General features: G+C 42.0%; 1 long non-coding RNA gene across 3 annotated transcripts in view; it reads right to left on the reverse strand.

The window, feature by feature from the left end:
* Positions 1-2,494: 2,494 nt before the first annotated feature.
* Positions 2,495-17,604, reverse strand: part of LOC114264181 (uncharacterized) — a 44,371-nt gene continuing 29,261 nt past the window's right edge. For 2 of the 3 annotated variants that reach the window (XR_014348610.1, XR_014348608.1), the window contains one exon: positions 2,495-2,766. This is a non-coding gene — a long non-coding RNA (uncharacterized LOC114264181). Of the gene's footprint in view, positions 2,767-6,083; positions 6,282-17,604 lie in introns of all 3 variants that reach the window. The other variant, XR_014348609.1, reaches the window with a different exon arrangement.

Here is a 17,604-nt window from a genome sequence, read left to right on the forward strand (position 1 = left end):
TTAATCATTGTTTTGGTTGAATACTGAGAATACATTAATTTATTACCACACTTTTACTTATTTGAGATCATGAAAATTAGAAAAATCATACCAATTTTTGAGAGATGATTTTAGGCCATCTTTGATTTTTTTTTTTTTTTTTTTTAAGCCTTTGATTTAACCTTTCTTTGTTAAACGTAAGACCCAATGTATTTAGAGATTTATTGGAATTATTATGCTGTGAAACAAGGCAAACAAGTCTGAATTGAAGGATGAAAAAAAGAAAAAGAAAAAAAAAAGTGATTCATTTTAATAATGCCCTAGATTAGTTATTCTTATAAATACTCCATAAGTCATTTTTTTTACCTTCACCTTTTATCATATTACCTTAACCTTTACATTACAACATAACAAAAGTCCTATTTAATCTTGGGATGGAATGATTTGCATGTGGACATGATTTAAAAAGGGTAATAGTGTAGTAATTTTAAATTCTCAGTATTTGGCATTCCATTCATGAGACTATATTTATTCTTCCCTATTAGTGTTTTTCTTCAAAAATTTAAAATGCGAGATACTTTGATTTTGATTTACATTATTCCACTCGCATATATATATATATATATATATATATATATATATATATTTACATATTGAGAGTAAACTTTGCACATGATTAGAGTGATTTATTTGTTGAGTGCATTATCTGATGAGATTTGGAGTTGAGACATATTTCTAAAAGAAAGTTGAGTTATGTTCCACTTTGAGATTGAAATTATATTTACACTGGCTAAACTTATTCACACACTCCAGATTTTAAATATATTGAGATATCTTTACTGTTGTTAGTACTTTAAACTATGCTTGATTTTTCTGTTAAGATAACGAAATTCATGACTTTGCACTTGCACTGCCTGTATGAGAATGGAAGAAAAATTGTGAGGATACTTTTTAAAATTTTGTGGGTATATTTACTGCAAACCCTCACGAGACAATAACTCGTCCACTAGGAGTAACCTAGGGGTTTAAAGGCTTGTTGCATATGCTAAATGTAATCGAGAAACCTGCGAAAGTGGATTTTATTATTATCTTTATTATTTGTAATTTTTGTTTTGCTCGAGGACTAGCAAAGTGTAAGTTGAGGGGAGTTGATAAGTGCCATAAAGTTACATATTTAGCCCGCTAATATACACTTTATTAGTTTGATAACGAGTATTATTTTATAATTTTGTGTGATTTTGAGTGTTTTTATATATTTTGAGTGTTGTATACAAATTATTATAAATGATATATTTTCACATATATATATATATATATATATATATTATAATATTATAATATAATATAAAGAAAATATAATTAAAAAATTGAAAAGCCACCCGTTTGTTTGTTTCTATATAAATAAATAAATAAATATATATATATATATATTATATAATATATAATATATTAAATAAAGGAGTAAAGAATAAATAAAATAAAATAAAATAAACAAGAAAGAAAAGAGAGTTTCCAACCACTCTATTGACTTAGTTGTGCAAATATGCAGGTGCAATAAATTTATTTCCTCAGGCTCATGAACATAATCTCTGAACAATACCTCTAAATTAAAGACTGAACGCAATTGCGGAAGACAAGGAGCCGAAGAATGGAGACAAAGATGGAAGTGTGCGATCTGTTAATGGAGATCGATGCATCAAATTTCAACGATTTCAAACTCAAAATCTTAATAATATTGGCTTCTAAAGATTAGATAGCTTGAGGAGTGTGTAGTGAGCTCTATGTGAGCTTTATAAATGAGATGAACTGGATGTGAGAAAATGGAGGAGAGCTTTTGGAAAAAAAGGGAGCTCGGTCTTGTATGTAATTTTCTCCTTTCAGTTGTAAGTTTTATTTTCATGTGTGATTTTAGTGTGTATGTTAAAATAATTATGAGTAGCTAAATTATTAGCTAAGGTTAAGGATGAAGCCTCTTGTATAGTAGTAATTGAATACATGATTTGATCATATTCCCTAAATTGAGGTTTTAGTGATTAATTGTTCGTCTCTTCTAAATTAATTCAGTAAATTTTGGATATGAATTTAATTCGGTTTCTTTCATGATTTGAAATTTTCGAGTTAATTTACTTGCCTTGATCATATCTCTATTAAAAATCAAATATTGGATATCTATTGTGATTTGTTGCTAACAAATACATTAGATGATTTAATTTTGAATAATTTGGCGAGGAAGAACATACATAAGATTATTATTTTAAATAAACTAAACGATGATATCGTCCATAATAATTAAGATTGAATTCTAAATTTGTCATGACCCAAACCCGCCCCTATGGATTAGAGTCATAACCAGCCAGTAATCATGAGATTACCTATGGCCTCAATCAGAAATCAATCATATATAACAATAGAGGGCCAAGCCGCGGAAGCAAAACTCACAAAAATTGTCCAACGAGCTATGCATATATGATTTAACCCTTTGCTTCCAAAAATTGTCCAACGAGCTATGCATATATGATTTAACCAAAAACTTTATCATATACGTAATAACTCACAATACACAAGTATCCATATTTTGTATTACATAAGTCCAGGGTCGTTTAGTAGTCAGTATTTAACATAATTCAAAACCAAGGTTATACAAGTTCGATCATACGTGATCACAAAAGAACAAGAGATAGGTAAAACAAAAGTAAGGCCTCTTGCAATGAGGCAACCTTGGTTGACTTCTCAAAACTTGGTTTCTCATTGCTCACTGGGGCTGGGGTTGGACGTCCCGCTGCTCACCTACATATATATAAATAAAGAGTGAGCTAACACCCAGTGAATAATACCAAAGTAAAGGAGTTCATGAATGAGATTCATTTAATCATAAGTTACAAACCAAACTTGTTGGTCGATACCAACGCAAAATGACCTTAGGTCCAACACATCATATATCATATCCATATTCATATACCAAAGGACCTTGGGTCCAACTCGTACTTGCAAAATGACCCTTGGTCCATTACATGCAAAATGACCTTGGGTCCAATTTGTAAGCAAAACGACACTCGGTCTGATCTATGCAAAACGACCTTGGGTCCACCATGTGTAAAACAACCTTGGATCCAATTCACACATAAAACGACCTTAGGTTGAACTAATCCATATTCACATTTGTGCGCACTTATGACCCACGATCATGTTCACATTCACCTTCGAATTTAGAACGACCTTAGGTCCAATCATTTCCTTATTCGGAATGACCTCTGGCCCATTCGATGGCCTTTGGCCCATTCAACAGTTATACAAAACGGCCTTTGGCCCATTTAACAGTTATACAAAACGTCCTTAGGCCCATTTAACAGTTATACAAAACGGCCCTATGCCTATTTTATATCATTTTCAAGGAAACCGAATGGCCTTGGGTCCATTTCGTACTCATGTATCTTTCACTTCACATATATCAGTGCGAACCTAACGGATAGATCATTCATTCATAGTATCAAATCAGAAGCTTAGAAACTTAGCACACAGGTAATGTTTAGAAAATAATATATATACAAATTATCTTTACTAAGATATTGCTCACCGTGTTCTAGTGTTTGATTCGTCCTTACACTTGACCCTACATAATTCATAACACATTGCGTCATAATACAATTCAATCTGTTCTTTAATTTGCTTAATGTTCTTAGGCTTCTTTCATGTTCTTTAATTCATTTAGCATGCTGAATACATGTCTAAGAGTGCTTAGAAATGAAAGAGAATGGAAAACAAAGCATAAAGCATCTTTTCAAAATTTCTAAAATAAGGCTCTCCGCTCGAGCGCAGCTTTGGTCACTCGAGCGGACTGTAAAACTTTGTAAAAGCACTGGTTACATGAATTTCACACTCGAGCAAGATTTCTGACGCTCGAGTGGGGAGTCTTGCAAAACAGGGTTCGCTCGAGCGTAGAGTTTGCCGCTCGAGCCACTGTGCAAATCTCTGCAAAACTTTTGGGAGCTCAATTTTCACGCTTGAGCGACACTTTCCTCGCTCGAGTAGACAAGTCGAATTCTGAGTTTTCCAAAACTCAGTTTGAAGCTCAAAACTCAATTCCAAAGGCCAATTTCATGCATAACTCACCCAAAACTTCAAAGACATATTTTTGAACATTAATACTTGAAGAATTACATTTCTTATCATGAACTTCATGAATTGGCAAATCATCAATTTAAATTCCCATGCAAGCATGAACTCAACTTAACTCCCACCTATCATCATTAAAATATGGGTTTCAGTTCTATAGCTTCAAAAATCATGCAACCAAATTCCATAGTCCTATAATTCATGGATGCATCTCTAACTTATCCACTAATTTTGCATGTTTAACATGCTACAAGCTCAAATGTACATATTCATGGTAAAAGCTTACATGCATGTCTATACAAACTTCAATTTCATCATATTTAGCTCAATTCTTGTTCTTGGTCACATATCATGCTAGAATTCATGTAATTATGGACTTAAACTCAAGAATTTGAGTTCATTTACTTACCTAGGAGCTCTATTCTTCCAATTCCTAGCTAGTTCTTGAGTTATCTTTCTCAATCTTCAAGCTCCTTGCCCAACTCTCAAATTTTGCCTTCACTCTCTCTCTCTCTAGAGCTGTCTCTCACTCTCTCTCTAGAGTGTAACTTCAGCCAAGTATGAAAATGAGCTCAAAATGATGAGCTTAAGTGTACATAGGCCCTTATATAGACTTGCCTAATCAAATTTGATTAAGGCCAATTAACTATGCTTACTTCAATTGATTTAATCCAATTAATTCAGTTCGATTCAATTTTTAATTAAATTTCACCATAGGCTCTAAAAATCGTGCTAATCATAAAAATACAGTCAATTTTAGTTTCTATCACCTCTACGGCCTTCAATTGAATTTTTATAGTAGAAAATCAAACACTACAGTGAACAGATACAAAATAACAAACACACATAATCATATAATTAGCCCTCAAAATCATATCAAGCTCATAATTATAATCATAATTAAGATCAATTAGCATAACACAGAGTTGGGTTGTCATATTCTTCCCCTTTTTAGGAAGTTTGGTCCCCCAAACTTATGTTACCTTCTGTTGGAAACAAATGTGGGTAGTGTTGTCGCATTTCTTCTTCTTTTTTCCACGTGGCATCCTTACCATAATGTTCTTTCCATTTCACTTTTACCATTGTAATGGATTTGTTCCTTAGCTGCTTTACTTGTCCATCAATGATCCGTTCTGACCATTCTCTGTACTCCATATTTTCATCAAGTGCTATTCGGTGATAGTTAATCACGTGGAATGGATCTCGGAGATAATTCCTCAACATTGGCATGTGAAACACATTGTGCATTTGTTCCATTCTCGTCGGTAAGGCAACTCTATAAGCAACTGGACCAAGCCTCTCCAAAATTTGAAACGACCCAATGTATGGAGGTGATAGTTTACCCTTCTTGCCGGACCTTAATTGGCCTTTCATTAAATTTACATGGATGAACACATGATCACTGACTTCATATTCAAGAGGCCTTCTCCTAACATCTGCATAACTCTTTTGTCGGCTCTGAGTTGTCTTAAGCCTTTGTTGAATAACTTTGATTTTATTAGTAGTTATTTGTACAAGCTCGGGCCCTATCAAGACGCTATCCCCAACTTTAGTCCAGCAGATGGAGACCTACATTTTCGGCCATACAAAGCTTTATATGGTGCCATGCTAATGCTGGAGTGGAAACTGTTCTTATATGCAAATTCGGCCAATGGTAGGTAAGTTTCTCAACTTCCTTGAAAATTCGAACCACACATTCAAAGCATATCTTCTAGAGTTTGTATAGTCCGTTCCAATTGTCCATCAGTTTGTGGATGGAATGTTGTACTAAGCCTTAACTCTGTTCCCATTGCTGCTTGAAGACTCTTCCAGAATCTAGATACAAATTTCGGATCTCTATTCGACACAATATACACCGGAACTCCATGTAAACAAACAATCTCATCAACATAAATAGTAACTAATCGGGTATGCATCACACGTAGTTTTTACAGGCAGAAAGTGTGCAGATTTAGTCAGTCTATCAACTATAACCCAAATGGAATCCATACCTCTAGGTGTCTGAGGTAGGCCAACAACAAAGTCCATCATTATGTGTTCCCATTTCCATTCCGGAATAGGGAGAGGTTGAAGTAGACCTGCTGGCTTTTGATGTTTAGCCTTAACTTGTTGACACTGAAGACATCTAGACATATTCAGATTTGGCCACCAATAACTCCGCTTTAAGTTCTGATACATTTTGTTGTTGCCTGGATGCATAGCAAACATCAATTTATGGGCTTTATCAAGAATTCTCCTCTTTAACTCAGGAATATTCGGAACACACAATCTATCTTGGAATTTCAGCATTTCATTTACAACATTGTATCCTGATTTCATATTTGCTTCAAATTCATCAACTATCTTTTTAAGGAAGTCATCATCCTTTGTTTCTGTTTGATCTCACCGATGATTGCTGGTTCGGTTCAAATAGACCTGGTCGTCTGAATTGGAACAAAACATTTCATGTTTGTTTTTTGAAAGATGGTTTGCTACTTGCAAGTAGGCTTAAAATGCAGATTTTGCCACCCTCGGGTGGGCTTTAGAAAAGATGGTTTTGCCACTATCTAGTGGGCTTAAAACAAACATTTGATGAATTATTCCAATCTAAACAACCCAACCTTCACCCACAGGCATTCAAGGCAGTTATATCACATAAGCATATAGCCTTATGGTAAGCATGCTATTCATGGCAGTCACTCACACGCATGCAAGGATGCTAAAGCATAAAAACTCACCGAGTACTCCAAGCCAAAACAGAAACTACATTAGAAATCATGCATGATCCTAAGTATACAGAAATGTCTAATGCAACACATGCAAAAATGCAAACTATAACAGGCTCGGCTATTCTAAACATGGCACATGGAATGCTACAGCTAACATGTATTCAACTTGGAATTGAAATACAAATGCAGTTAGTATGATGCGCCGAGCCCGGTGCATGCAAAACAGATGAATGATGCAAACATGCTGTCATACTGTATGCTAATTGAAATATGCCCTAATCTAACCATCATAAGCGGATAAATAAAAGGGAGAAAGACGTGAGGTTGGAAGACATACATCACACTCACCCACACTTATTACAATTATGCCCTCGCACAGAGGGTCCGAATAAATATACAGTCCCGAATAAAAGAATATTACAGTCCAAATAATACAATCCAAATAATGTACAAATTCCTAATTAATTTACAAATTAACTAAGAAAGCTGTAAACTGGCATGCAAGCCAGGGACTGCCTTGACTCTGATGAATGATGTATGTCTGGGCTGCCTTGCGCGGAAATCCACTGGGATGCCCCAATTAGCCTCTGTTTACACCTATTCTTGAAATGCGTGCCAGGCCTCGGAAGACCGCTGATTCTTGATTTGCTGCAACAGAGAGCAGGAAAGGGGCATAGCAATATATTTTCACAAATGTATGCATGTCTCGATCCTCGTGCCGCCAATCACGCATATCGATGCATGATGGCCGAGGGGTCGAATTGTGCAATTCAATATGGAATGAATGCACGTATAAACACAACAAAACCTAACTCCATCATGGATAATCCGGAGTGTCGGTGACTTGGAATTGAGACACATTCCGTCACTCGGAATACGAAATGCACCTCGTTTCTCGTGCCCGGGCTAACTCCTATCCCGAACACGATGCAATATGCATGACATGCATGAAATGCAACTAAGATACAATCCTAACATACACAATGTTATGGAATGGCATACAAGCTACACGAGGTAATACACAACCGGGCATACACAATGCTATGGATGGAATGGCATACGCAATGCAATAATGGGCTTACACCGACATGAGAGAGCCTCAGCCACACTCACATAGGAGGCCATCAGATGAAAACAAGATAACTCGAAATGCGTGCACGCGTGCACGCAAACCGAGGACCGACCCTCAGGCACCGAAATGCCACTCTAATGAGACATGGCAAAGACATGGAATATGGTATGCAAACATGCAAAAATCAGTAGCAAAACAAGGGGGGAAAACAGCCCCGAAACAAAGCGAAATGATACCCGATGCACGGAACAAGTACCGAAACATGAATTTTGGCGCATGAAATGGCCTATAGCTATGCAATGCATGCATAATATGAACATGAGATGAAAAGACAGAAGCAAGGCAGCCCCTAGACAAGCATTTTTACAGTTCAAAGCATGGCCAAACAGTAAGCACAAATATGGCAAACCTAGCATGCAAAAATGGCCATAAATGTGAGATAATGAAGCAACTCACAGCTGCTGACCTCAAACAGATTAGGGCCCTTCAACAAAGTTGAAGAGGGGCCCAAAACATGATCTATTACAGTTTATGGCAAACCACAAAAACCAGCACAGGTATGGCTAAACTCTCATGCAAGAAATGGGCCAAAAGATGGCCAAAGAAGCAAGTGGTGGTTGCTGGCCTTAAACACAAAGGGGCCCTTCAACAATGTTGAAAAGGGGCCAAAAATAATGCATTTTACAGTTGATGGACGGACCCAAAACAGTATGCAAATATGTCCAAAATGCTATGCAAAATGAGGCCCAAAAGAGAGATATAACATGAAGTGTATAAAAGATGCCTCAAACCATGAAAGGCCCTTAATGAAACATGAATAATGGGCCAAAATAAGACTTTTTTTAGTTCTGAAAAGAACCCAAAAACAGAAGCACAATAGGCTGCCAAATCATGCAAAAATGGGGACCAAAGAGGGGTATAATGGCAAGTGACACATGGAGGTCCCAAACAGTAATGAGCCCTTCTTAAATGTTGAAGAAGGGCTCAAAATAAGCTTACTTACAGTTTACATCATGCTCCAAAACAGATTACATATAGGCCAAAAATAACATGCAAGATTATGGCATACAAGAGGGATAATGAAGCAAGTGTAAGGTGGGGACCTCAAATGACAAAAGTCCCTTAATGAAACATGAAATAAAGCTCAAATGAAGGGTACTTTCAGTTTTGGTCGGAGCTCAAAACAGTAAGCATGTGTGGCTAAGAAATAATACAAAAATAAGCTCAAAAGAGGGGAAATAGAACTTACCCTTGAAGACAAGTCTTTAGCAACTCTTGGCTTGAGTTTGCAGCACCCCTAAACTCTGGAGAACACCCTCAAACTGCTGGAGTGGAGGATGGAAGGGTAGGGCTTGATGGTGTAGTGTAAAATGGTGTAGGGTTTGAAGAATGGAAGCTTGGAGATGGTGAGGGAGAGAGATATAATGCAAAGGGCTTGAAGGGAAATTTTCTCACCCTTATGACAGAGCTGGCCAGCCAAGTATATGGACCAAAGAGGGAGGAAAATGAGGGAAAGAAATGGGAGGAAAACAAACCAATTTTCCCCCCAAAAGTTGTCCCCCCGGACAGAGATTTTTTGAGGGAAAAAAGTGTATAGCTGTAATGTACATACTGCAAGGATCATGGCCGGCCACTTTTTGGAGCTGCAGGTGGCCGGCCGGCCACCTCCCATGGCCGGCCGGCCAAGGGTCAAAGGGGTCAAGAAGATTTAATGGCCGGCCACCACAAATTGGTGTCCTCCCAGGTGTCCTCAACACAACCCTGTAATTCAAAATTGGCAACTGTAAAACAGGAGAGAGAATAGGCCACTTTTAGGAAGGGTTCAAAAGGGTCAAGTGGAATTACTGGCCGGCCACTAACTTTTAGGGTCCTCCCATGTGTGTACATCACAAATATGTGGTTAAAAGTTCAAGAAAATGGTCCAAGGGTGGTCAACATTGGCTTGGAAGTGAGAAAAACGGGCGTCAGAGGGCGCCGAAGGATATATAACTGGTTGCTGAAACAATTGCTGGCCTCCCACCCTTCTACGGCCTTCCTGGCGATAAAACAGAGGTACCTACCACAAATGAACGAAAACCGATGCAAAACGAATGTTCGGGGGCCAAAACGCGCAGTTCGGGGCCCCGAAAACTACCTGTTAGGCACCGAAGGTGGTATTCGACCACGAAGTGGGTCTCTCAGACCTCAGTGTCCCTCAAAAGGGAGTAAATAAGATATATGCCAAAAATCAAGGCAAACGGAGATGGCTAGGCGGTCCCGAACCGAGGCACACGGCCAACGGCTCCGAAAAATCGGGAACCGGGCTCCGAAATGGGCAAAATGGCCTACAGCCACAAAATGTAGCCCACAGCCACTGAGAGATGGTCTACGGGACCTTTCCCTCCCCTCAGGAAAAGAAACAGAGAAAACCGAGTCTGGTTCGCAAACCGAGACAAGGCACAGAAGAGGGTTCGAAGATCCGGAGGCAGGGCTCACGGCCGCGACTCTGAGACTTCTAAACGAGCATAATATGCAATATCACCGAGCGCTCAACTGGTGACGTCTGAGTCTTAAGGTCGGTCAAAAATAGGGTGTCTACAGTTGCCCCTCTTTGACAGAACTCGAAAGTCATAAGTGACGGGAGTGAATGTCAAAGCCTAGAGACGACCCATTTTTGACAAGGCCGAAGACTTAGACCAACATGCAAAATAAACAGAGATGTGCCCGCAGGCAGGGGCAAAATGCAAAGCGATATGCACAAAGCCGGAGGTAACTCAATGATCATGCAAATGCAGCAAGCTGTAATGAAGCAAGTATTCGCAAATAGATGCAACAGTTGTAAGGAAGAATGCAAAGCAACAACTACATTTCATGTAGTTAAGAATGCGGAGAATTGTTCAATTCGCGTCGCGTCTCACACGGAGAAGATACGATACCTGTGCGATTCGTCTGGTCACACCAGCCTCAAATGAACTGTACATACAATATCGTGCCTGCAAAAGAGAGAAATTCAACAAGCACAATATGCTAACAACATATATTCAATGTGATTCCGAAAGTTTGACACACGCAGTGCCGGTGAGTGAATGCATCGCGATGCGAGAAAGGAATGTGCACGACAACGCATGCTCAAGCACAGAGGTATGGCAATATCGAGAAATGTGCATCATAATGCAAGTATGCTCATGAGGATGCGAGTTATGTGCATGATAATGCAAAACGAGCATAAATCAAGGTGCCCGTTTGTTACGAAATAACGAGCAAGGAAACACGTGTTTCGGCGAAAGTGACTCGATCACGGCCTCCGATTCACTTCCTGGAAAGGCTACAACACATTCAAAAAGGATACATCTTGATTTCGATGAATAATGATGAGACACATGTCAGAACTTGAAACTAGGGTTCCGGCGGAGCAATTTCGCGACCGAAAGTGCACTTTTCTTGAACTTTTTCAGGTCCCGGGGACTCCAATCCTCCTCAAAATTTGCAGAGAGCTAGGTGAGCATGTGAGAGGTACGACCGGCCAGTTATTTTTCCAAGGGGAGGCCGCCGGCCACTTTTCAAAAAAGGAAATAGTCGGCCGGCTAGAAAAGGTGGCCGGCCGGCCACCTGCCCAAATCCGCGGACAATTTGGTCTTTTCACCTTTTTCTATATATTCTCTCACCCATACACTTGGAGCTCATAACTTCAGCCGTGAAATCTTCTCCTCTTGCTTCCCAAACCATTTTTTTTCTCAAATCTGACCTTTATACGCGTTTTCCAACGCTCCACGCAAGTTGTTTTTGCGAAAACATTCAGTTTCAAGCACTTTGGACTGATTAAATTTTGGTTTCGGGGCTTCTTTTCTCATTTTTGCCACTTGAGGTGAGTTTGTCTCAATATTTGGAAGATTTTCTCGGGAGTTGACTTTTGTTGACTTTTTCATTTCCCGAGAGTTGACTTTTTCCAATTTTTGCTCATTTTTGCCTCTTTTTCAGATTTTCTGAAATGGCGGGCAATTTTCCTCATGGTGGAGGTTCTCCGGGTGCCGAGGATGATTTTGACGTCATGACTTTGCCTCTGAGGGTTCGACCCTTTATTCCCGAGAGGTACGCCCTGTCGGTACATGTTCTTCCTCGGGCCATTTTTCGTCACTTTACCGATTTTGATGATCGAGCACCCGGAGATCTACTTCTGCGAGAGCCGGAGCATCACCTCTCCTATGAGGCACGAGAGGTATTTACTTCATTTTCTGCATTTTTCGTGCATTTCGTGCCTTTGCCATGCTTGAACACACAGTTTAGCCTATGACATAGTACTTTGTTTGCATCCCGAACATGTAGCTTAAACACTTGAATTTCTGAACACTTGGCTCACTAATTGATTGCGAACGCACGGCCCACATTAGTTAAGAAGTGGACACACGGCCCAAACACTGATTTGTCGAACACACAGCCCGAATTTGAAGGTGAACACACAGCACACACTGATTGAGAGTAGAACACACAGCCCAAACTCTGATTTTCTGAACACACAGCCCAAATTGAAGGTGAACACACAGCCCACACTGATTGGGAGTAGAACACGCAGCCCAAACTCTGATTTTATGAACACGCAGCCCAAGTTGAAGGTGAACACACAGCCCACACTGATTGAGAGTAGAACACACAGCCTAAACTCTGATTTTCTGAACACGCAGCCCAAGTTGAAGGTGAACACACAGCCCACACTGATTAAGAGTAGAACACGCAGCCCAAACTCTGATTTTCTGAACACGCAGCCCAAGTTGAAGGTGAACACACAGCCCACACTGATTGAGAGTAGAACACACAGCCCAAACTCTGATTTTCTGAACATGCAGCCCAAGTTGAAGGTGAACACACAGCACACACTGATTAAGAGTAGAACACACAGCCCAAACTCTGATTTTCTGAACACGCAGCCCATTTACTTGCACACAGCTTATTCATTTCATTGGCACACAACTCATTCATTTTTATACTGATACATGTATTCATTCTGAATGCAGGTTGGTTCTCGCAATGTGCGGGGATATGGCTCCACCGCTGCAAGAGATTGGTACGTTGAGCTCCCGGAGGCTGTCCGAGATTTAGTGGATCTGGCGAGATTCGGGGCCTTCTGCGTCGGGTTATCGCGTTGTCCTGCCAGGAGAACATTGATGGCAGCTCTAGTGGAGAGATGGTGGGACACCACCAACTCCTTTCATTTTTCCGCCACTAGGGATTTGACTATGACCCTGCTGGATTTTACCGTATTGACCGGCCTGGACATAGGAGGTTGGTCCATTTCTTATGACGAGGACATGGGCGAATGGGAGGCCGCCTGGATACATTTGCTAGGGGCCCGCCCGCCTGTTGACAGGGCTTCCGGGAGAGTCCGGTACACTTGGTTCTCTTCCTATTTTCGGCAGGTGGAGATGGAGCCCGGGACTCCTGAGGAGACAGAGCAGTATGCCCGTGGTTTCCTTATGTTCCTCTTCGGGACTACTCTGTTTGCCGATAGAGGGAACACGGTTGGGTTGTATCTGTTGAGCGCTCTGGTTGACCTATCACAGGTCAGTCGGTACGACTGGGGTGGCGCCGGCCTGGCTACCCTTTACTGTTACATGAGCGCGACGTCCCGCGGGCAGGGAGACTTACTCGGCGGTTATTGGAGAGCCTGGGAGGTACTTTCTGTCCTCTTGAGTTACATTTCTGCTCCTCATTACTTGTACATTGCACACACAACGCACTTTACAGTCTATATTTTGCCCTCAACACTTTGTATTTACATTCTGCACTGCTTTTCTCAGTTATGGGTCTATGTATATTTCCCGACGTTAGCCCCAGAGTTGGAGGTGGCAGGGCCCCTCATGACCCCGTACTCACTGGTGTTCGAGGGCCAGCATCGGCCGAGACCCCGAGAGACTCTCCTTTATCTCCGGCAGTATTTTGACTCTGTGCACCCATCGGAGGTACTTCAGAACTTTCAGTCCCTTCCATTTTCATCTTTGATTTGCCACGCATATTCTCGATTTCTGATTGGTTTATGCACTTGTTATCTGTAGATCACATGGCAGCCCTGGGCACCCTTGGGTGATGGCCTCCGATTTCAGTATGCTGGAGGATCGGGCACCTCCCAGTACAGGATCCTGCTCGAAGGACCGGTTGGTAGGGCATGGTTTCTGGGGGAACGCTTTTTACGTCAGGTGTGGGGGTACCTTTCTCAGGACCCTCCCGCAGCACCTCCAGTCAGTATGCGGACTGCTGATAGGCTCTCTTCCCAGGATGTAGTCAGTGCTATGCTGGGTACTGATGCTTTGCTACATCTCGAGGAGGGGGATTACGCCACTTACCGTCATACATACCTGATGCCTCCATTGACGGGAGTTCGCACCCCGATGACGAGGTCTGCTAGTATACCATCCTCTAGCCAGGCTCGGGCTCGGGCTACAGATGCCCCTTCCACTAGCAGGGTTGGTACATCTAGAGGTAGGGGTAGACTGGTTCCCTCGCTTCCTCCGACTCTTTCTCATCTCGGGTGGCCGGATATGCCGACTGAGCTGATGGGGTGGCAGCTAGGGGCTACCTCTCCGATTCCGATCCCAATTGAGCCTCCGATGCCCGGTCATCGATATGTCATTGACCCCGACTCACCGCCGGTATGTTCTACTGCTTTTCATCTATCATTCAAATGTTTAGACATTCCTTCATTCATTGATGATTTGAGTTTGTATTTGCAGCCACCCAAAGTGTACATGGAGGAGGTGATTGGATTGGTGGCCTCACTCGAGGGCATGGTCTTGCGGAGGGAGGCACAGTTGTCTGTCATGGGCTTTCAGGTACCCTTCAGTTTTCTGGCATTTATCATACTTCTGATGACATGTTGATTTCTACTGCATTGATAGACTTTTTTGTGTAGAGCACATCTGACACACACCTCACTTGTACACTGTGTTTACATGCACCCACTTCATGTAGTTTTTACTTGCATCTGCATCTGATGTACATATTTGGACTGATGTATTTAATTTGAACTCTTTGTTCTCAGATGCCTCCGGTATATGCTCAGCCGCGGGCAGGGCCACCTGGGCCTTCTTGGAAAGCTGGGCCACCTGGGCCTTTCCAGGGAGCTGGGCCATCCAGGCCTTTCCGAGGAGCTCGAGGAGGGTCCTCTCGCAGACGCAGGGCACATGTTGTAGAGGCGGAGCCCGATGAGGAGGAGGAGGAGGAGGTTACAGACCGTCAGTCAGAGACATCTGCTGAGGAGGGGGACTCCGGTCTTGGTTCCGGGAGTGGAGGCGAGGCTGAGGGGGATCCTGAGGACGAAAGCTCCGACCCGGATGATGATGATGGTGCAGAGGTTGTCCCGCAGAAGAGGATAAGGAGTGCCTCTCACTCCCGCTCTCGAGGGCATTGATGCTGCTGTTTCCTGCTTTATTTTCCTTTTTGCTAGTAGTTTGTAGCACTTTGCATATTGTTAGGCAGTTTTATTTTCTGTAAAACTTATACCTTTGCTTCTTGTAAAACATGATGGAATGAAACAGCTTTTGAAAAGGTGTTTGTATTTTAAACTTTTAGCATCGTATCGCATCATTTTATTTTGCACAAAAATGAAATCGAATGGGAATGTGCATTGTGTAATCACCAAGTCAGGTAGTGAACCGACGCAACAAACTAAGCAACTCAACTTACTAAGATATAACAGAACCCTAGCAAGTTTACAACTCGATAAACAAAATACAATAATGTTGACAACTCGATAAACAAGATTTAAACAAAAAGCTTAAATAAAGAGTAACAACTCAAAAACACGAAATACGACAGCTCGACAAACAACTCGATAAGCAAAACGACAACTCGATAAACAAAACAACAACTCGATAAACAAGACTTAACAAAGCGAAGTGTACTTCGGACGATCTGGGCACCGGAACGCATCCGAGACAGAGGGAAATAGAGGCTTTTGACACATCCGTTGCACGGAAATGCTTGAAACTTCCCCTCGGAGGGTAAAACAGGGCCAAAGGAATACACTGAGCATGGCCGGCCACTTTTATTGCAGATAGGGGGGCCACCGGCCAGTTTTTTGTGTTGGAAAGGAGAAATGTGGCCGGCCAGCTAGAAGAGGTGGCCGGCCGGCCACTAATCCCTGCAGCCGTCCAATTTTTGACACGTGTCCTCCTGAATAGTGTTTTTCCCTCTTTAAAAGCCCTGGCTCTGTGCTTTGATTCAATTCATCTTAGTTTTGCACAAAGATGGAGGCGTTTCTCGCTGAAAATCTCACAGCTTGGATCGCTTCTCTAGATGGCTCGGAAAAGTTAAACTTCCGGGGTTTCGGCTTGAATGCACTATTCACGCAGAGCCGCACTCCGTTGCATCTCCCTTTCCTCCATGCCGCGGCGAGGTTTTGGAATTCGGTGACGCATGACTTTAGCTTCGGCGGCCAAGAGGTATGTCCAACTTTTGAAGATTTTCAGGTTTTGATGGAATCTGAAAGTCATGAAGAGATCTTGCCCCAGTTCCACTTTGGTCACGCCCAAGCTTTAGGGCGGATGTGTGGACTCACCGCGCATGATGCTCGATCTCTGATCTGTAATGGGGAACTGGATATCCTTGGTTTGATCCATCGCTTTTCTGGCGCCGGCGACCGCAGCAACCATTATTGGCAAAGTTTCCGGCAACACGCCATTTGCTTGTGCTTGCTGTCTCACTTTCTGCTTTCCCCGGGCTTCGGCGGAGCTAGCATTCGTCTGATTGAAGTTGCCCAAGGCTTGAGAGAAGGAAAGAGCTGTATCGCCATGACCTTGGCTGAGACGCTGATGGGCTTGGACTCTGTCTATCGCTGGGAGACGACTAGATTTGCTGGGAGTCCACTGCTGCTGCAGGTAATGTTTCCCACCCATCTCACATATGTATTTACTCACATCACTCGACCCTCAGGCTCGATTTTTCTCACAAACCCTTGTCTTACTTTTCTCTCATCGTACACCTCTCTATTCTTTATTCTCTCATTTTTCATCCCTCCCCAGGTATGGTTAATGGACAAATTACAGGTCGTGGACTCTTGCCCGGCCTACTCAGCTCGAGGCTATTTCTTTCGACAACGCCTAGTCAATGCCTTCGATGAAGGATGGTGGTTTGACTGGATGTGCAATCTGTCCGCAGACCGCATTGCTTGGCGTTGTCCTTGGCTCAATCTCACGGCGATGAGCTATAGCATGTCCCGGCTGATCGGGATCCAGTTGATTGGTCTAACCCACTGCGTGTTCTATTTTCCATTCCGGTTCCTGCGCCAGTTTGGTCATGATCAGACTTGCCCACCAGAGGGGATTGAGTACCCGGTTGCTTTCCCGGTCCGAGGTGCACAACTTGCCCGATATGCCACAGCATGGAGGACTAGAGAGCTTCTGGCTCCTGCTTCCACTTTCAATTGCACTTTGTCTGACGAGTGCTTGGATTGGCTCAACGAGGAGGCACAGGTTAGGCCTAGCTTGGCGTCAGAGGCTTCGGCCAGCTCTGGGAGGGGGCGCAGGGATACTTGACTCGACTATGCCCCAGATTTATTGCTTTATTAGTACTTTCAAGTTTTCTTTATGAATGTAATAAAAAGCAGCTTCGATTGTATGCAAGAGTAGGAGAGCTCTGTTTTGAAATCAATGAAATTGAAGGTTGTGGTACTGAAAATTTTCCGCTCTGGTCCAAAAATGGTCTTAGTTGTAAAGAGATTAATTTGAACAGAGTCAACTTTTATTAAAACTTTTCGAAACCATT

This window comes from Camellia sinensis, chromosome 13, assembly GCF_055761805.1.
Source record: "Camellia sinensis isolate YWXY chromosome 13, ASM5576180v1, whole genome shotgun sequence".
Classification (NCBI taxonomy): Eukaryota; Viridiplantae; Streptophyta; class Magnoliopsida; order Ericales; family Theaceae; genus Camellia; species Camellia sinensis.